The 22126-nt window shown below is 40.8% G+C and overlaps 1 protein-coding gene across 2 annotated transcripts in view; it reads left to right on the top strand.

The window, feature by feature from the left end:
* Positions 1–356: 356 nt before the first annotated feature.
* Positions 357–22126, top strand: part of OSBPL8 (oxysterol binding protein like 8) — a 95362-nt gene continuing 73592 nt past the window's right edge. For both annotated transcript variants that reach the window (XM_064449853.1, XM_064449863.1), the window contains exon 1: positions 357–587. The gene's annotated coding sequence lies outside the window, so the exon portion shown is untranslated. The remainder of the gene's footprint in view (positions 588–22126) is intronic.

Genomic DNA, 22126 nt, shown 5'->3' with positions numbered 1-22126 from the left:
TGCCGAGTACAGTGTCACGATCACTGCCCTGCTCCTGCTGGCCACACTATTCCTGATACAAGCCAGGATGCCATTGGCCTTCTTGGCCACCTGGGCACACCGCTGGCTCGTGTTCAGCCGTCTGTCAACCACCACCCCCAGGTCCTTCTCTGCCGGGCAGCTCTCCAGCCGCTCTTCCCCAGGCCTGCAGCGCTGCCTGGGGTTGCTGCGACCGAAGCGCACGTAGCCGCGTTACACCTCACACAGCCGACCAACACCCAGCACACCCAAACCTCCGCCGCCGCCACCCCCCACCTCCCTCCTTCCTGAGGGGGCGGGGCAGGGCGCGCGTGCGCCGGCGCCCGCCGCGGCGGATGAGCGGATCAAGCAGCGACCGGCCGCCTCGCGCGGGGGGAGCGGAACGGAGAGGGGCGGGGCGACGGGGAGGAGCGCTCGGTGCTGCGCGCGGCAGGCGGAGCACCGCGGCGGGGAGGGGAGGGGTCCCGGCCGCCCCCCTCCCCCTCCTCCCGCCCCCCCCACTCCCCACCCCATACCCGGTACCGGCCGGGCCGCCCCCTGCCTCCCGCCGGAGCTGGCTGCGGGGAGAGGTGAGAGAGAGCCCGGCGGGAGGGCGGGGTGCTACGGCCCCGTCGGGCCCCGGGCCGTAGCCCCCGCCCGTGCTGCAGTGGGGGCGGGTGGTGATGCCCCCCCCCCCCGCCCCCCCCCGGGGTCTCCGTTAGCGGCTGGGCCTTGGCGGGGCGGGGGTTGGTTGTTGGCGGCCGCCGGTAGGGCCGGTGCTGGGGGGCGGCGGCGTTGCACAGCCCCGCTTGGCGCGTTCGGGGCACGGCGTCGCCGTCGCCTCGCTTTTATTAATTGCCGTGGTGACACCTTGGGCCCACGGGGATCCACCAGGCGCGGCTTGAAGGCGGTCGGGTTAAGTACCGAGCGCGGTTAAAATTTAGCTCCTTTGATTGTCGGTAACCTCCTTCCCCCCGCGCTGGGGGAATCGCCTTCTGATTCAGCTGTGCCTTGGGGAACCAAACCGAACTCCCCATTATCGTCGCTGCTCCCTTATTGCTGCCAGCCGCTCTTCGGTGTCTTTATTAGCAGGCCTTATAAATGGCTCGCTTCCAAAAGAGTGCATTGGCGCGTTGCTCTGAAGGCGTTTTTGCTTAATGCACTGGGTGATAATTCAGGTGAGCTTCAGACGTTTGCTAGAAAATAATAGTCTTCCTGAAATTGTATGTTATAGAAATGCCGTGTAGAATTCCTTTTCTGAAAGGAGGAAAGCCGTCGGTTCCCATGTGTCACTGGCGATGTTTCTGACGTGAGATATTGCTGCTTGTGAACACAGCAGTGAACAAAGCAGAGTTCTTGGGACTGAGGCCGGGAAGCCTCTTGAAACTGCTGATTTTCCTCTGGAAGTTTTCTTAACTGCAATCATTTCAACTTCATCACAGGAAATATAAATCTCTTTGGTCCAATAAGTGTTTGGCACAGTTGAGGCCCTGCTGATGCTTGCTTAGTATCAAACTAATTTTCAGAGATTTGAAATGACAGTAGTTGCTACTGAGTTGTTAGCCCACAGCAAACGCTCTGGGCAGTGGGAGAGGTGTGTATGGGGTGTTGCTCCCCACTTGTCTTCCTCAGGTCTGTTCTCCAGCTAGTGAGAGTTTAGAGTTCACGTAGCGCTGGTCTTAAATGAAGGGGGGAAAAAGGAGAAGAGAAGAATATGGTGTCACCTGTCGGCTATCGAGTAGCTGTAGAAGGGACTGGTGGCATTCTCTGTGTGCTGTTTCGTTTTGGAGTTCCCTGCAAAATTCTGAGGGTGTTTGTTGTTTTAGCCATGTACTAGTTTTTCATCAAAACTCCTGAGCTTTGAAGTAATTTGTTTTGTGATTATACAACTTTATAAAACGCAGCTGGAGAGCCCTCCTTTCCAAATGCTGATCTAATGCAGTCTGCTTCGAAATGGACACTAGTTGAGAAAAGAGAGGTGCGTGATTGTGGTCACTTGTGGGCTCTTTGGCTTCTTTTTTCTGTTGTTGTGGGGTTGTAAAAATGTTGTATGCAAACTGAATTTGTTGAGACTGGTATAGCTTAGACCTGGCAACAGACAGATCATCTTCCTACTTGAATCACAGGTCGGGGAAAGAGCTCTTTCTAAACGTGCTGCTCTGCCTAATTAGTTGAAAACTGACTTTTCAGTCAAGAGCCACCCAGCTCGTATTTCTGCCACAAACGTGAACTTCTGGGGTACTTCAAACTCCATTTTATAAATGCTTGTTAACTTTTACAGTATGGGGAGGAATTTTCTGATCTTGCAGGAAAAAAATGTTGGACACTTACACACACTTTTTACGGGGAACTGAACTGGGGCAGAAAGTCAGACCGCTGTGCTCTCATTAGTGCTTTTACTGTATTATCTCAGGGTTTTACTCCAAAGGGAAATAAAATGCTGAAATTAATAGAAAGTAAATTTGGGGGAAAAGTTAATTGAAGATTGCTCTTTTTTAGATTGCTTTTTTTAAAATTCTGTTGAAGTGATAAAGAAGGTTCTTGGGTGTTGCAGTACTTATCCTTTTTCTTTGATCTGCTTTTATGCTTGCAAAGAAATGTTAGTGCAATTATCTAGTACAAGAAATGATGCATGTTTTGTGTTCTGCGAAGTTGTGCTCCAGCCCCCTCTCCCTCCAGTATATTTTGCTTGGAGCACTCAGCCAAGTTTTAATAAACTGCATCAAGTCAGTTATTAGGCTTTCATCTCTTCACTGACTACTGTTTTACTACCTGCCCTCCCACTGCATTTCCCACAACTTCTGTTTCCTGAAGCCTGCAGGGGAGTTTTCTAAGGGTTTTTTCTTCCTTCTTCCCCATGCTGTGAAATTTCTGTCACTTTAGGCTGTCTAATACATAATTTATCTGTTGGTCTCTTGGGCTTCTGTTTCAGAACAGGAAATAAATTTGTTGCAAAAATTACATTACATAGTTAAAACTTCCCAATGGGCCAAGCAGTGTGGTTTGGTTTTTTTTAAATTTGGTTATGCTTTTTAAATGAACCTACATGAAGCTCTGGGTTACTCAAATTTATACTTAAACACAAAAGAACAACTTTTAGTGTTCAACAAACCAGAGAGTTGTGAAGGAAGGTAGAAAAAGACCTTCAGTGAAGAAATAATGACAGCTGTTTTCTGGGTAACAGGGTAGTCTTACCTCCTAAGAGTGAGGGTTTTCCTTCAGTGTGTACATGTGATAGAAGTAGTACAAACACAGAAGCTGATGATCCCATTCCCCAAACTGTAATGTGGTAATCTTGGTCAGGTAAATTGTGGTTCACGATACAGTGTGCTATTAATGAAGATCTTGCTCGTACGATAGATGTACTGCTGGAGGGGAGGGGAGCAGTAGCTGAAAGCTTTCTGAGGCGGGTATTTATGCAGTCCCTGTTTTTACAGGAAATGAAACAGCATAGTTCTTCACCTAGGCTGTTCCGGTGAATTGGTGAGGAAGTAAAAATGCTACTTCTAAATGTCAAACAATTTTCTACTGAGTGAACTCTTGGTGTTTTTGTGTTTTGTTTTTTTTTAATTCCCCTCCCGTTCTGTTGTGGCCATAATGATGTTGAATTAATAAAGCTTTTCTATTTTGTTAGACAGCCTTTACCATTAAATTTTATTTTAACAGGTGGTTGATGATAACATAGTTCAGAAATACATCTCTTAAGATATGTGATGGGCACAGTCTTAGTTTTGTTTTATTTTTTTAAAAAAACAAGCAAACAAAAACCCCACAGCAACAGAAGTAGTTTTTTCCCAAACGCTTTGATTAATTTTAGAGGCTTGTTTCTGGATTTTGCTTGAGTGATTTCTTTTGTTGTTGCCTCCTGTTTTGGGTAAAGCTGATAACCTCTCTGTTTATCTTCAGCCTGTCAATAGTTTCCTTCCTTCCCTCTGCTGCTGTCAGCTCTTCCACCAGTGCAGAGTGGAGAGTCATGCTCAGAGTTTACAGCTGGAGCAATGCAAAGGGCTTTGTAAGCCTCGTGCTTGCATTGAAAACGTGTGAGCAAATATTGAGACTAGAGTGACATTCGCAAGTTTTTTTCAATGTTGGAAGGTCTAATTGTAAAGTAGAAAAAATTAGTTACTTTGAAAAATTAACATTCACTTTCATGATATTGGGAACTAGTAGAAGAGATGTATTGTTGCTGCTTTGTGGACTTGCTTTGACCCTGGACTTGGAAGAGTCTGCCTCATTTTGGGATGTTTTTATAAATGAACTTCTAATCAAGGATGGTTTCTCTGCCTAAGAAGCTCCATCAGCTTAAACACAGTAGAAGCAGCTCTGGATAGCTTTATCTTAAAACAAACACTTGGCCAGCTTGTGGGAACAGCAAGTTGCATGCTTTTCTGGAAATTTGTCTCAACAAATTAATTTCTGTAATTTCATACCGTAGTAGAGAGACTTTGTGGAGCTTATTTTGAGGACTGACATTGACTTTTAAAAGGAATGTGTATGTGCAGTGTTGAACCCCATAAGCTGAGTGAGTGATGTTTAGGAAACGGTGCACGTAATAGGGCAATGATTAGCAGCGGATATATTAGTCAGAAGTGTTTTATTCGGAGTAACTGGTTCTGGATCGCACACAGTTGAAATCCGGTGCAGTATTTTGCTATGTTTGTTACAAAACAATGTTTTATTCCATCTGTACTCTACAACAAGAAAATCTGTTGCAGATGTAATGTATATAGTAGCAGAAGAAGCCTCTTGAGAGCAGCTAAAAGTGTTTGACAGATGGTAAGAGGCATTTGGGAAGTGAGACTTTCGTATTGAGGAAGTAGCTTGGACTTCGGGTGCTAGGAGAGGAATAAATAAACCTCATTTTCTTCACACTCTTAATTGTGGAGGTGAGGTTTTATCTCAGCTTGTTCCCACAGCACAGGGCGCAGCACTGATCCTTCATCCACTGAAAATGCTACATCCTGCTTTGGAAGTTCTTATGGTTCTGGTGACTTTGACACAGTACGAGAGTGTGGGTGCCTGATCTTCCTCTTTTTGCATCCAACCATTCATTCATCCATTTTAAAGCATTCCTGTTGCATTTGAGCTTGGGCTAGCTTATATGCTATCTGTATGTTCATACGTTTTCCAGTGCATTAATCCTGTCACCCAGTGTTTGTGTGTTAGTACTGCAGAAGTTGTTAATATGACTATTCAGTTGAGATAAGGGGAAACAGCTTGTTTCTTCCAGAGTTATCTTTTGCTTGCCTGCAAACTGAAGCTATGGTATTTTGAAGGTTAATTTAAAAACCAGCAGGCTGCTCTTTAAAAGGCTTGGACTTGAAAGTGCAGCTACATTACTGGTCATTTAAATGTGAAAAAATATTTTTATTGAATTCAGTGTTCTTGAACAATTTTGGGAACTGTGCATATTGTAGGTATCTTTTTTGATTGACGGTTTTAGCTATTTAAGGAATTGTACATCGGAGAAAATAGGCTGGTTTTAATATTAAACGGTTTGGAGCTGATAGTAAGTGGGTGGTCCAGTTTACTGAGTTGGGTACTTGACTGTGGCTGGGACATCATTTATATTAGGAATAGCTTTAATAGACTAAAGGATACGCTTCACCTCCAAAGTAACAAATAACACCTGTAAATGATTTAATTGACTCTTCAAATGGCAGAAACATCATTGCAAACCTGGGTTTGTCTCTTAGAATCATTTAAGTTGGAAAGAACCTTTAAGGTCATGTACGGTGGGTCCTTTTTTAAGTACCTACAGAGGGCCGCATCTCAGTGGTTGACCTCAAAAAGATGTTTTTTAGATGTTGTCTTTTGTACAGATGGAGAGTTAAGACAAACAGCTCATTACAACTAAATGATACTACTTAGAAAGAGTGTTACGCTGTTGATACAAGATTTGTGTGGTAAGTTATAGGTTCAGTTGGTGTCTATGTCATGAATTATAAAAGATTGCTGGTTGCATTCCAAAGGAGAAACGTGACATTTTAAGATTTGTGAAACACTTATTGCCAGGTACACAGCAACTTGCTTTGCTTGAAATTACTTAAGACACACAGTAAAAAAGAGGCTTTTACAGGCAAAGTGAGTACTTTTCTAGGTAAAACATGGGCGATGTTTGCTTAAATATTGCATTGACTGATCTCAGTTTTTTAGTTAATAAATTCAGATTTTCTGCTCTTGCAGTCTTTGCAAATTTACAGAAAAAACCTATGATGGTGATGTAAACCTGTAATGGTATACCCTTCAAGTGGCACTGAATTAAGAAACATGTTTACTTGAGAGCTTAGTCTCCCTTGTCTAGTTGTGGTATAGTGGAAAAGATCACTCGGTATGAGGATATGCAGTGATAGATATAAGCCCTTTTCAGTACTAAATAGCATATTTTTGTCTTCCTTTTTGAGGCAAATACCTGCTTATGGACCAGTGTTTTCTTTGAAGCAGGCCATAGCATGAGAGGCCCTCCAAGATCTGTTTCTGCAGGCGGTGTAAATACTGTAGAGCAGATGCCCAGAGTTAAGGAAAAATGCTGCTTTCAGTCTCAAATAAATCACAAATTTTTCACCCCATGCTCAAGCAGTTCCTTCTAGATCTGTCTCAGAGGTGACTGCCCAAGGGCCCTGCTGTGGCCTGCCCCTCCATGCATGGATATGTGTGGTGGAAAGGAGCAGGGTGTGAGTCTTATTCCTTGTACGGCGGGATGTTGGTGCTGCTGGGAGGAGGAGGAGGCAGTTTGCTCGTAATGGAGGCTTTAGTGTCTCGTGAACCTTTATGTTGCATAAAGCAAATACTGTTCTTAAACACAGAGGGATAGCTAGGATATTGTTTAGACATTAAACCAGTGAGTCTGCATAAACTGCAGTTTGTTGTTTTGCAACTGTGGGAGTTGAATGCTACAGCACCATACTGTACCAGGAGAGTGGGTTTACCATTGTTTGTCACTGGAGAACTAGTCTAAGAGAAGGACTACAGCCTGAAAACAAATATTTAACGTGGGTCTAGGAGATTGCCAGCCTCCTTCCTTGCGTGACTTTATTTTTGTCTGATAAGAGCTCCATTATAAGGCTTTCGAGGTAGGCAGTTTCTTTTGCGTAATTGAGATCTCTTGTGATATTTTAGCATAATTTTCCACTGGAAAGCTAACACAAGAACAAGTTTATTTGTGTCTAAACTGAACTAAGCCAGTTTAAATATCCCTTTAGAGTAGTGCAATCAACTACATAATGCATGGAAGATGTTTGTTGAAGCAAATTTATTAGGACTTATTGTATATTATGCAGTGTATGTTACTTGGGCCTGACTCGGAGTATGAACCATTTAGCTTTTTCTTCCTCCTCACATGTGTAGCGTGAAAATGAGGCAGCTCATTTGCTTGATGGATTCATTGATTTGTCCTTTCTTAGACAGTTTACTGTTGGTGTGTATCTCAGTTTGTAGACGGGCCCAGATAATCTTCGTGCTCCTTGTGTAGGAAGAAGGCAGCAGCTCCAACTCCTTGTCTGACTTGTCACCTGCACCCTGGCTGCTGAATGTGAAGCTGTGTTCGTGTGTGTGCTTTGCTGAGCGTTTACTCTCTGGAGTTACAGTTAGGAGCTAAACTAATTGTAATTGCTAGGAGCGGTGCTGGGTGGAGGTGGCGTGGGGGACCAGGGAAGCTTTGTTTCAGGCTTTCGTCATTTCCAGTCGAAGAGAGCCTGCGAAGTCAGCCAAGCACTTTGGAAAGTGGACCTCTCTTCCCCTGAATAGGTGGATGTATAATTTAATGTTTTTGGAATAAGTCACCTGCTCTGTACTCTAACATGGCTAGTGCTAGTGTTACCCTGTTTTTCCACTAGTCCTGGAAGCTGCTGCACTGCTCTCTTTGAGGGACTATTGGACACTCAAGATTACGGAATTATTTTGTTTACAATCTAGAAGACTAAGTAACTTTAAAAAAATATGTACTTTAAATACTTAAAACATGCTGATGTTATTAATACATAGTCCATGTATAAATACAGAACACAGTATCCACCAACATTAAGGTGATGCGTATAGGATGGTAACTAAGGGAAACTTTAACTTTTTCTAGTATGCTAGTCCTAGAAATATAGGGGTGGTCTGAGTTGAAATAGTAACATGATGAAAATGACAAGAATTGAAGAAAAGTGGCACAGCTATTGTTCCTTTTAGCAAACTTTGAGTAATTACTGATATGTTTAACCCACGTCTGGAGGAGACAAAGTTTGCGCAGAATCTGAAGCAGAGTTGAAAATAAAAGCTTGAAAATTATTTGTTGAAGACCTCAAATAATAGCTAGTGTCATTGGGAGGAAAAACTGCAGAGAAAAAGTTTTGTAGACTTGGGTCAGAAACAGGCATCCACTCAGTGTGAATTCATTGGTTCTCTTTCTAGCCGATGTTGGCACGTGGAGGTACAGCACATCAGCTAAGCTTTGTTAGCAGTCTTTGCACTGTAAACCTGGGGCAAATGCAGTGATAATTTAGCCTTGACTGGTCTCTCTGAGCTTTTTGCATGTGCTATATGGCCAACATATATTTATTCAGAGTATAATATACCATGATCTGCCTAATTTTGGACAATACATTAAATCTTGCTAGTATGAGCAGGACAGTTGAGTAACTGGTTATGCTGCAGCAGAGGCTAATGTAGAAATGCTCTCTTCCCTTAATGCTCATTCTTCTTAATGTTCTCCCTCTTTGGGAGGGAAAGAGAGAGGTCTGTGCATCAGAAGTCGTCATTTAGGTCTTGTATTGGGGAGCCAAGATCCAAGGTCTACAAGAATAAATTTCAAGATCAATAATAGTGTTTAGACTTGCATGATTTCCAGCTCTCCAGATGCCAGACCATAAGTCTCTGAATAAGATACATGCGCTCTTCTGATATTTCTGTCTGTTATGGGGAGAGCTTACAGTGCTCTGCGCTTCTCTGTGGTATTGCTTTCTCTGCCCCCCCCCCCCCCCCCAATCATACACTTTTCCAAGTCAGGCTATGTCATGAAAGTTATGGTAATGTGGAGGAGGTAAACAGAAGGAGAACTGAGCAAAGCTGTTAAATTCTTGCCTGAAGCAGCAGGTGGGGTTACTTTGGTGTGACTGAACATCTGGCCATGCTTTGTGTAGGTGACATCTGACGTACTTAAGGTGGATGTAATGTGCACATCACTAACAGAGGCGTATTTTTTGTGAGTGAAGATGACTTGCATCACTTGCCTAACCTAATGGCATATTCTGACACCAATGTTGCGGTGGCCTTTTTGCTTCTTTCATCCGTTCTTCTGAGTAAGTGGAATGGTGAGGGCCTTCTGCTTGTTAGTTTTATTGAGGAAAAGACATCTGGGATTACTGTATTCTTGTGATAATATGACCTGTCTACTTTCTCCTGCAATTCCAGCTATGCTAGCTGTTCCAATTTTATTGGTTACTTGCTGTCTTTCTCCTGCTTTGGTCTCCTACATAGATCATGGTTAAACTGCTGCAAGGAATTTTCTGTCTTGTTTCTTGTAACCCTAGGCACCGTCTGGCTAATTGTGACTTTGGATGTTTTTGGAAGGTTATAGTTTTAGAAGAGGGCTTGATCTTAACCTTGTATTCCCACCAGATAGCTCAGACACTGCGGAGAAGTACTAGCTGGGGGAAGGGTTTGGGGTTTTTAGTTTTTGTGGTTTAGTTCTTTTTTTAAAGCATTATCCTTGCCTGTCTTATATAGACAGCAGTATGTGCTGTCTGTATGTGATACAAACAGTGCCTATGTAGCATCTGCTTTACTTCAAGGACCTGCTTAACCTGTCAAAATCTGCATGTGTCCATGTATATATTTGTGTGTATAAAAGTGTACTAGTAATACATCAGAAGCAGATAACCTCCTGTAAACTGCTAGCTGGCAGTCCTCAGGGTAGGGCTCTTGGCTAGGTCTTCAGGCTAACACAACAGTAGGGGTAGTTGTGACTTGAAGTTCTTCATGTTATTTGCAGTCTCCCTTAGAAAAAGAAGCTTTTGTGATGGATAAGCAAAGCAACTTTGATTAATCTGTATGATGCAAGTTGTAGACTTTCAAGGTACCTCTTTGCTTTGATTAGCATCTTTAAAAAAATAATCTAAATTGAATCTGTGCAAAATGTGAGAAAGAGTTGCAATTCTAAGCCAGAAATTCTAGCTTCAAAATTCACACAAAGATTTTGCTAGACTGTCCATTATGACCTGCTGGAGGCTGAAAGATTCATGTAACAGTACATATTTCCTGTACCGAAATACACTTCTGTAATATTTCTTTTGTGATCAAGTGGAAAACTCACCAGTAATTAAAATGTAGTCTTTGTGATTGTAGAGAGGAGCTAGTAAGCTAACATTTGAATCTTGCTTTGTATGCGAATTAAGGACCCCACACTAACCTACCTATAAAGATTTACTGCTTGCTGGTTTTAAAAATGGTACCTTGATTATAGCTTGCAGATAGGATTGTAGTTATACTTAACTGCCACTAACCTGTGCTGCCTTGAAAACAGGCTGGATAAATCTTAATGCAAACTACTATATTAAAATACCAGTGATAGAAAATCATCGGGGAAAACATAGGCTTAAGGCCTGTGATATTTACAAGTAAAAATAAACCTCCTCTACACAAATGCCGATCCTATTTGAATAATGCACAGAACTATTGCATGTAAGGAGAGGTTTTTAAGACAGATTTTTGAAATCATCAGGAATGAATGTTCTCCCTTGATGAAAAAAAGTTCTCCTTTCATTAAAAAAGAAAGCCTGCTGAGGCAAAGAAGCACCGAGTAGAAAGCTTATACTTGCTGATCAAGGTAGAAAACAGAATGGAGAGCAAGGAGCTGCCCCACAAAATGAGGGAAAAACTGGTGAAAAATAAACCTGAGAGAGTGTAGAGATGGGTCTGTACCATGTCAGCTACTTGAATTAAATATTATCTATATATGCTTACCGTCAGTGCTTTAAAGACCAGTGCTTGATATTCCTCTCTATGCATAAAAAGAATATTTTGTTTTAAGCTTATTAATCAGTTCCTTTCAGTGTTATCAGCTCTGTTTAGTTCTCAGCTTGGAACAGGAAAACATCCTCTTCTTGTTTGTATAAACTGAGGACTGGTATAAGGAAATGAGGGCTGTGGTGAGAGAAGGTTTGGGTTTTGGAGGTTTTGCTTTGTTCTGTTTTTTAAATTTGTAGAAGACCTGTGCTCCAGTCACTGTTGGATCACAGGTTACAAGTTGTGCTACTTCGGTTTTCCGAGGCATGTTCTTGTTGAATTAAAACAAGGTTTAGTACATTTTCCCCTGTTTTTGGCATATAAACAATATTTGTCTTCAGTAAGCTTCAAAAAGTTGTCCTTGTATATCTTATTGTTAATTTCTACTTTCTTCCCAAACAGAGCTTGATTTATATCAAAAAGAAGATTAAAGATTGGGTAGGTGGTCAATATTTTCCAGCATAATAAATCAATGAATATATGTTGTAGCATTTAAGGAGTATAAATATCTGTTTTTTCTTACTAAAAAGTGACCAGAACAGAGTTTTTATATGTCATTTTTTTACTATGTATTTTATTAATTATCAAATGATATTTGATCCCTCTTTATGAAATAAAGCAAACTGGTTGTTTTTTTTCTTCTCTTAAGCCAATTTCCTCTGTGACTGACAGATTGGTTTTGTAAATATAACCTACTTCTGAACAGGACTTGTGTTATCTTGTAATGTAAATATACTGAAATAACCTCCATTTTCTTAATTGTCATATAAGCAGCACAGTTGGAATCAGGGCATGAATAGAATAAGGCAAAATTCAACATTCAGCTGTGTTGTTTCAGTTCCTCTATTCTGTGAATGCTTCCAAGTATCACCTGTAGTCTTCAATTCTAAAAGAGAAGAAATTATTTATCTTTACATCCTATATAGATTAAATATTTGCCAATAGGAAGCTCAGAAAAATATATTGCAGATGTTGCTCTACTTATCTTCCTGCACTGTCGTTCTTTGTTCCCTTATGTGGATTTATTTCTGAGCTCTGTTCCTTAATTATTCTGTGTAATAAATTGTGGAGTCTTCCTTCCTCTTGTTACAGGAATTCATTATGCCTCTGAAATTCTTCCCAGCACGACAATAGTCATGCTGTGAACAGTTGAAAATCCTGTCTTTCTGTCTAATACATTTGTTCTGCAGTAAAACTTGCAACAATACCTTATGTATCAGGTTATTGAAGATCCAGCAGAAAAATTACCCTACTGCATGGCTTAGTCTGCTTTTGGAAAAAGAGACCAGTAGCTCTTCTGTAACACCGTGGTCACTTGGTATTGCTGAGTAGCAATGGGAGGCTCAGGCCTCTCAAACCTCTGGCTATTTTGGTTTTTGTTCTTAATTTTAAACTTCAGGAAGCTAAGGCTTGTTGCATCTCAAGTAAATAGTGTAAAGGTTATTGTGTATTGTTCGTGAGAACTATAAACTAAAAACAATGAGGTTTTAATTTTTTTTTTTAATTCTGAATACAGAACATTGTCTGGCAGTTGACCTTTTGTGAAGATGGTATGTACAAAAGCATTTGTGCTGGCAGGCACGGTAGAGGAAAGGGAAACTAGAGTGACAGAGACCTGACGTTACTCTCAAGGTGTAGTGTCCAGAAGTGATAGTTGAAACATGTCTGAGATATTGCACGTAAGTCTGGACCACTATTCATCGTAGGAGTTTTTATAGACGTGTTTGTGGGTTTAAAAAAAATGCTTGCATTTCCATTGTTAACAACCAATTTCGTTTCATTAGGTTTGTTTTTTTGCTGCTAGCTTCTCGTAGGTGATTAAAATGTAAACTACTTGCTTAGCAGATATTTCTATCTTAAAAATACAGACCTAAGAAGCTTGGGTTGTCTTTCTTGCAAAATGAGTAGCATCTGTTGTGGTTCATAGGGCTCTAAGGTGTTAGAGGAAGTTCTGTAGAAGCAAGCTTTTGGCTCATAGAATGATTTTCTGAATATAGTTTAGTGCCTTGATAGAGTTGATGCTTGAATTTGAGCCTTTGAATTCTTGGATGGAGGGAAGGAAGGGAGGTGGTTTTTTTGGTTGGGTTCTTTTTTTGTCAGGGAGCAGCTGGTGTTTTCATGCTTGCAACTTGCTTTAGCTGACCTTCTGCAGCCTGCGCTGCGTGCTCTGTGGCAGGGCAGCCCAGGCAGCAGAAATTCCAGAGCAGTGAAAAGTAATTACTAAACAAGTTTCATGTCAGTGAAACCTGGGAAAAAGACCTCAGTGAAGGAATATGTGTCTATGTTATCGGGGTTTTAACTTGCAGTCTGAAAGCTGTCACTGAATCCTCACCCCCTTTTCAAGGGTCCCAAGAGTTGAGTCTTAGAGGAGGAGATACGAGGAGATGGGACTTTTGTGTTACCACTGAAGGGTGTAGTAGATGCAGTTCTTCAACTTCAGCATCTGCCCTTTTGTGACACAGTGTTGCTGTTGCCATCCACGCTGAATGAAAGCCTACTTCAGCTCTGGTGGGCTTATTCTTCATCCTGTTAAAGGATCATGTTTGCTTGAAATTTATTCTATGTTTTTAAAAAAATATATATTTTTTTATTTCCACATTTGTCCTGTTGTGGCCATCTTTTAGACGATTGCTCTGTGTCATTAGATGCCTCAGTTACACTTGTCTGACACTTTTAAATGTCTTTTCTCCATCCCAGCTTAATTCTCAAGTTCCTGCTTGGATAACCACGTTGTTTAGCATCACTCACAACTACCTTGCCTTACCATCCTCTTCCATGTCCATAATAATTTTATCTTTAGCCCTATGCACACCTCTTTTTTTCTTCTTTCACTTAAGCATACAGTAACATATTTGTTTTTCTTCTTGGCTGCTGTCCTACCTGTCTTAGCAACTCAGAAATCTAGTAGCATTCTTCTCTGTCTTATGCTTTGCTTTACTTTCTCTGGAGAAAAATACAGGTGTTCACTGATTTGAGTTTGCCAACACACATGCATATTTTGCTGTTGTGCAATTCTAAATGCCCCTGCTCGAATTGTGTGCGTGGCAATCTTTGCTGCTTAACTTGCAAAGATCACGCTATTGTTACAGTGTGGGAGAAGCTGCAGTGGAGGAGCTTATGTCAGCAAGTGTATCCTCCTGCCCCAAACAAACTACTATAAGCATAAGCTGTACGAGCAAAAATAGTAACACTCCACTCCTCCCAGGACTGTGTCCAGGGAGGTTGTTATCAGTATAAATTTATTTGCCAGGACCAACACTTGTAGCAGCCCTACTGCTGATACTCTGGTGGAACACAGTGATATCAGGCTGCTCTGCATTGCAGCCTTGGACTTTGTTATGTTCGCAGATTTAACGAAGATGCCACGTTATTGTGTCTTGGCTTTTGCTCCTCCTTCATCACCATTTCTGATGTCTCATACCTCTTGCAGTTCCCAGCAAATGTTTTGCTGAGCAGCAATGACAGCAATTTTGATCTTCAGAGAAGCAGGCTGTCCTTTCTCATAAGAAGTGGAAATGCTGGTCTCTTATGATTTCTGATTTGTGAGCATTATGATGAGAAGCTCTCATGCTTGGTATCTTGGGAGAACCTGTCTGAGCTAGCGTTTATGTACGTCACTTGAGATGCATAATGAGGCTGACAGCTAGGTGAGTGTTCATAGCTGCAGGAAATTGAAGTTGCTGTTGAGGTGGTTCCTAAAACTGTTGGCTTGCTAGTTGTTGAGTAGTTTTGAACCCATTATGAAATAAATATGGGCCCACCATGATGGAGGCATGGTGTTTTCACAGTTGTGCTCTTAATTGACTTTGTGCAGCAGAATGTGTAAGAGTTGTAGCAGTGGGATATAGCACAGTTTCCTTTTGTCAAAGAACTCCAGTTAAAATTTTAGGAAGAAAGGGAATTACAGGTCAAGGCAATATATACCTGAATGCATGTCACTTTTCCAGGACTGAGAGGTGGTTCATTTTTGTGAAGCTCATGCCATGTGTGTCATAAAGTAGGCAAAGTCACCTTTCAGACAAAAGTGACTGCTTCTGGGGGGTTCTGCATGGAAAGCTTGCTGCTGATGGACTAGAGCCGTCTTAAAGAAATGAGTTGGAGAGATTAGCATGAAACTCAGGTGTTTGCTGTTCAGGCCAGTATTTTCTGGAAAGTCCATGCCTTGATTCCAGGCAAATTGGAAGCCCAGAGGATCCAGAGGATCCTTCTGTATTAGAACAGCACTTCCTAGCAAGGAATTTGAGGCTCTTACAGAAAACTTTTGATTTTGGTCAGCTGAAGCAAAATGTCTGAATGTGCTCAAATCACATACACGGGAACAGGAATTGAGAGTCTCTTTTAAGGATGTTATCTCAGCTGCAGTAACTTAAATTTTTATGTTTAATTGGCATTATGGTACATGTCTGTAGTAAGTCAGCAGAGAAGGGATGAAGATTTTGTTTTTCAAATTAATATAATTTACATACTTTCTTAGTCCATACAGTACGTTCTGCAAATGCTTAAGCTGAAGGTTCTTGCAGCAACCTTACAGTATATTCTGTATATTGTGCTACTTACCTCCAGGTTAAGGTAAAGAGCTGAGCTGTGTAAAATACTGCCATCTACAGCACAGCTTTGTACAAGGGCTGTCAAAAGTAACCTGGCACCAGTCAACTCCTTAGAGTTTCTACCTAGTGTTTTAACTGGGAAGAAACCCCCGTTAATTTATTTGATCTGACCCTAAACACTAATAATGGTGATTAATGTGAAGGAATACATGCAACAAGGAACTATGGAGAGATGCAGATTTTTCTTCTGTTGTCATGATGTGACAGCCTTGTATACAGAATAGCATGGAAAAATTGTAATGTTATTAAAAGAGTAGAATTTCATACCTGGCTTAAAATCTGTTAGTATGGTATAAATTTCCAGCTCCAAAGGGAAAGTGTGGAAACCAGGAATGATAGTAATTTACTTTTCAGTAAAGCCACAGAGTGCTTTTGGTCTGCACCTATGATAGTATTTGTCATGCAAAATAGCTCTTGTTCAGAGTCTGGATACTCTGAAAGGCTCTTGTATGTGGCTGGGTATTGGTTTACTCTAATCTTTTGTTCTTTTCGTTACTTAGGGGTGTGACTATAATCTTCTATTACCTTCATTTCAGGGTGTGGTAATAGAATAACATAGTGGTTGCCCCAGCTGCAACAAAACCAAGGGGTTGAAACGAAACCTGATCATCAGCTGGAGATCCATGTGTCTGAATTTCATGTCAGGTCAACATGCTTATGCTTTTTACTTTTGTAGGAGGAAGTACGATACCCATTGTAAAGTCACCAAAAATGTTTTTGTCTCAATGAGGAAGAAAAATATACAACAAAATGTTTTAAAAGTTCAGAATGACTTCTGATCAGTTTGGAGCACTTTGTGTGTCTAAACTGGAACGGCACCAGTCCTAGAGATATTTTTGAAATGGGCAATTGGTTGTATTTTTGTGGTATTTCTTATTATTTGAAAGCCAGTTGGATTTACAGAGGTGATTTCTGAGGATGTTCTACCACTCTGAAATGTGCTTTTGTTTTTTTAATGAAGCTTTGAATATGTAGGCTTTTAGTTGGCTGTGACGTCTGTCTGAAGCCTTACCTTGCAATTAAGATTTGTAGCCCAGGATTTTCCGTGCTTTTCACATCTAGGAAAGAAGCAGTTAGAAAAATGAGAATTCCAGGTCCATCTGCCTGTCTAGTCCTTCTGCTAATTTAAAAATAGCAACCGTAGAGAAAGCAGGTTTTGCAACATAAATTTTAAGTAGCTTTCCTTGTCAATACTCAATCCAAAAGGCAGAATGAATAAGGGTACCTTATTGGCGGAGAATGAAGCTAAGCTCTCTGAATGTGAACCGCACTGTGCAAGCTGAGAATGAATTCTGGCCCTTATTGATATGATTAATATCTGTTGTAATAGATACATGAAAAGGCAAAATCAAACTTCACAGCCCACCTAGCTCATCTTTATCCTTTGTTTCTGTGCCCATTTTTTTCTGTTAAACGTTCAATTCTGCTAGGGTCAGAGAGTTCCCTTCATCAACCTTTAATGTTTCAGGGTCTTCATGGAGAATTGAAGAACTCTTCAGTTCTTGTTAAAATGTGATTATTTTTTTTTTTAATGAATGATATTTTTTAGTAAAACAACTAACAGATCCTTGAAGGTGTCTAAGGAGACAATTGTGCTTTGCTTTTTTTTTTTAATTGAATGCAGTATGCCATTCTCCAGCCCCCAAGTGGATAGACTGCTTAACATTTTAATTGGTTTTCAAGCTGAATTCAGCTTTAATGTTCAAGGCCAAAGACAGGGTTATGAAGGTTAATTACACTTATCAACATTGGGAAACAGTCGTTTCTCATTGTATGTGAAACATTGGCACAGTGCGTTTCTCCTGGGGGGAAAGTGGGTTATTACTTCATGGTGTAACAAGAATGCTTGTGTGCTTAGCTTGGTTAGGTGGTTTTGATGGATAAGCTTCTTGGTTATTTTACAGTTTGGTGCTTATAAATGGCATTGAAATATCCAAGTGGCTATTCACTTAAAAACGGGATTTTATGAAGTTAATAGCACTCCTAGAGTTACCGGGTCTTAATTTCATATTCCAGGTGTGTTGCAGACAATCTGGATATGAAAAAGCTGAAGTTACAAATGTCACAGAATTCTACTGAGGTCTGCAATACGAAGGAAAGAAATCCTTTCTCATGGGAAAGATCATGCATCCTTAGGTGTTTTTGAGAATAAGGGGCTCTGCACACTTGTTGCTTTAATGGAAATTGGTATTACATGTGCTTTTGCTTGACAAGTTTGAAAAACCATCCAAACAAAAAACCAAACAGCCAAACAACAAACCTTTTCTTCTCCTACATGTTCATTACAAGATTTCCTGGAGAAATCAGAGGTTTTAAAAGTTAGAGCCTCTAGTTGTAATTACAGCGTACCTGCTGAAGTTCACTGGTTTGCATCTGTGACCACTGGTTTTGGATGTTCAGTCTGGCCACTCAGTTAATGGATTGAAAATGCAGGACACAAGACTTCTCCAGTCGCCACTTTCAGCATAGCACACAGTTGGAAACATGTAGCACCAGTTATTCTTACAGCTACTCCTGCAGGGAATCTAAACAGGTACATTCCTTTTTCGTCCTTCTGACATCGCAGTGCAGTGTGTGAAAATGAGCGTCAGAGATGGGATGTGCCCCAGGAAGTGGCTGCTTGGCTATGAGTAGGTTGGGACATACATTGCCGTTCAGTTATAGCTCTGAGACCTGCGCTGATGCTGCCTAGCTCCATTTACATCATGAAGCATGGAAATAAGCGTTTCATTCTCTTCCTAAATGCTAGACTTTGAAATACATGCGTAAACTGCCTTCAAGGGAATAAAATGTGTAACATGATACCTAGAGGTGTAGTTAACTGCTGTGGCAGAAATACAGGGTATTGAATTGCTTTATGCTAATATTATCTTGGTAGTTAAGCTAGCGTTATCTTGGTATTATGTGTGATTTTAAATGTGAAAGTAAACTGTAAAATGCTATTAAACTGATAACTCTTGTCAGTTTTGGTGACAATATTGGGATGAGGTAATCCTGTGAAGGGAAGGATGTAGTTTTTCTCTTTAAAAAATAAGTACATTCTCTCTAGGAAGTATTCTTTCCCTTATTTATTGTAAAAACACCAACTGAATTTGCTGGAGCTCTCAAGGGTTGCAGCCTTCCTTCTGGGCATTGATGCCTGTCTTCACTCTGTCCCTGGGTTTCCAAACTGTGCAGTGTCTCTGACAACCTGCACCATGCTATTCTGACTTCCCTTAACTAGCTGAGTATTGAGGGGATGGATAGGCAATGGTGAGGAAGCAAGATTCAAGATTGCATATCACATAGTCCTATGGGATTGCAGAGCTGAGAGGATAACATTCACCTTAAATCACGTGCTCAAGCTCTCTGATGGCCCTGCTAACCCATTTTATGGGAAAGAGAATTCCCACTACTTGAGTAGACTGGGTGGAAGGGCAGGAGAGGGTCTCTTGTCCTTTCAATATTTGTTTGGCCCTGAAGGGAATAATTCTTTGTCCTGGGTGCTAGGTTTTGTTGTTTTTTTTTTCCCCTCTCTTTGTTTTCTTCTCTGAAGCATTTGAAAGAACTTCCAGGGAAGTGTCAAGACATTGTTTTCCTGGCTGTGCTATGTGAAGTGACCTTATAACCACTCCCTGGTTGTTAAGGAACAGAACCCTATTATTCCAACTATGACACATACTTCCTCCTCTGGTTGAATTAATTTAGTATCTTTTATGTTGGTCCATGAAACAGAACATTAAATGTACCATGATAATGTGTGGTTCTTGCTACGGAGAATCTTGGTGTCTCCTCCCAGAATGAAGAGCATTCGGCTTTTCAGAAATGGGATAGCTTTGGGAACAAATATGTTTAGCTCCTGAGGGCTGCCTTTGATCTGTGAAAGGCTCGGCTTCTATTTTCAGCTCTGGCAAAAGTGATTTTTATATAAGTTACTTGTTTATTGTTGCAAATAGCATGACCAGTTCCTTAATTTAGATTAGGCAGCGATATTGAGCTGATTTCTGAGGGCTACGAATTGCAGGTAATTTGTCAGTTGATTGTGCTTGTATCTCTTCCATAGCTGCTTGTTGTGGCAGGCTAGGTGCTTCCCATCACCCAAAGAAATGCCATGGGGGAGCATGTAATTTGTTGAAGAGAAATGGGTGGGGAAATAAGAGGTCTAGTGCTAGGTCACTTGTCAAGTCTGCAATGCAACAATATTTCACTGTTGCTGTGGAAGGGGTTATATTGTTTAAATGCTATTGGTTCATCCTGTTAAACTAAAAGCTATGAGAGATTATTGCAGCAGTTCCAAACCAAAGTCGATCAGCAGTTACTCAGTAGCTTCAGAAAGACAAGCTTGGATGTTTCATGCTAAAAGCACTAGTGCTTGTTAAACCTGTGTACAAAGGCTATTTGAAATACTAGTTCGTGACTTAAACCCCACAAAACACCACCACCACCACACCTACAAAAAACCTTCCAGTTCACCCCCCAATACCCCAAAAAACCTCCCAAACAAAAAACACACACCCCAAAAGCCTGTGAAAGGTCCTGAATTGCAAATATGTAGAATAGCATTGACATGTGAAAACCAGAAGTTAGGTTCATCAGCTCATTTTAATTAGGCAAGAAAAAACCTGTAACCTTGGCATAAACAATGGAAATCTAAATTAGACTTTCTAAATCTTTTTAATAAACCATGATGTGTAAGCCAGATACTATTGCTGCCTGTTTGAACCTGCTGCTGCTTTAAGTTAGAATTTCTAGGGTTTTTCCTATTGCAGGAAGCTTCTTTGGCCTTTTGTTCCTAAATTCTCATACAGATATCCTGTATCTTGAAACTGTGGAAACTACCTTCTGGCATTAGCCAAAAGAAATCTAAATTATGGTCATCAGCTGTATTTTAATATAAAGGAGAGACAGTGCTGCCAAAATAAGAAAACTAAATTGTACGTGAGAATAAACATTATGTTCCTGTTCGAAATATCCACCATGTTTAATCCCACAGAAAGTCCATTTCATAAAAACCTCTCAAACACAATATAACTGTATAGCAGCTAAGCAGAGCTCGACTGAGAGTTGTCTGTTAAGTCTTCTTTCATGCTTTTAATGTTAGAACTTGCATTGATTTTTCTGTTTCATGTATTTCAGTTTAGAGTGGAAATTAGGATTGCAGTTACTCTCTTAGCTGAGCCCCTGTGAAGTGGGTTCTTGGTTCTTATTAGCAGGACCCAGAGAGGTAATCTGTGAGAAAAGAAGATGGCTCTCCTTAAGGAGAGGACTGCGTAGTCTTTTGGACAGTCTTGGAAAAATGTTCTTGTCCATCCCCAGCAATAGAGACTTTTTAAACATAAATGGTATTGTAACATAAGTGATATGTGCTCTAATGCCTGAGATAGTTGCTTGGTGTTCATATTAAAACTGCAAGTTGTTTGTAAACTCTTAGTAAGCAAAATGTTTTACAGTAACTGTCTGGCCCGGTACATATTCTGAAATTGTTACAAGCTGGAATCTTGCTTGTGTTTGTTTCTCTCTGAGCTGACTTAAGCAATGTAGGAAATTAGCTGCAATATCTGTTGATGTGGCAATGAACTGTCTGCATAATGGTTCCTATCTGTCCAAACAAAGTCACTGCAGCTTCTGAGATACAGCAACTTTACAGTAGTTCAAGCTAACTTCTTAGTTTATTTGCAGTAGGTAAAGAGCACTCATCTAGTCACGTATAGTTCACCTGGCAGTTGGTAATTAATTGATCTTCAATAGTATGATTGCTTGCAGTCATTTATAGATAAAATCTCAGAATGGCTCTCCGAAACTTTATTCCTTACAAAGTCAATTGTATTCTTGACCTGCGTGTGAGACTTAAAATGTTTCTATATCTGTGATTGCATTATAACTGAGATGTTTAGAGGGTTTCATCTCTGAAGGTAGTATTCTGCATCATTTGAAGTATTAAAGTAGACTTTTAGCATCCCCTTATTGAGGCTTTTTCAGCACAATGAATTAGTTCTTATATGCTTAAAGTATTTTTCATAGCCTTGAAATAGTGTCTTTTTTTAATGCTTTGACTATGTATTTGACAGTAACGTCTGTTGAGGGGAAAAGAGAAAAATGTTTGTTTTGGGAAAAGCAAAGTTGGATTTTGTTTTGGAAAGTTCCATGTAGAGGAAATCCATATCTGTCTCGTGTCTCAGGACAGCAACTGATTCCAGTTCGGCATCAGAAATGGAAGGACTTGTTCTGCCACCCATTCATCTTGTCTGTGGAAATGTAGCTACTGACTTTTTAATTTCAGAAAAACTTTTAACAACAACAACAACATTGCTTTTCCTTTTGCATTGGCCTAACTCCCTTCATTTCCTGCAGTAGTTTCCAGCTGGTGTTGGGCCAGTCTGTAGCTGTAGACGCAGTCCATGCTTGCACAGGCTGTTATGGTTGGAACAGAGGTGTGTTAAGAGGTGGCCCTCAGCTGTCCTTTACCACTGCTGTGCCAGACCTGCAAGCAGAAAGGTAGGCGCAAAGTCCCATGGCCTAGCTCAGTTTAAGTGATCTGTTTTGAGAGTGTCTGTTTA

This window comes from Phalacrocorax carbo, chromosome 1, assembly GCF_963921805.1.
Source record: "Phalacrocorax carbo chromosome 1, bPhaCar2.1, whole genome shotgun sequence".
NCBI lineage: Eukaryota > Metazoa > Chordata > Aves > Suliformes > Phalacrocoracidae > Phalacrocorax > Phalacrocorax carbo.
This window is presented reverse-complemented; position numbering and strand designations above follow the sequence as displayed.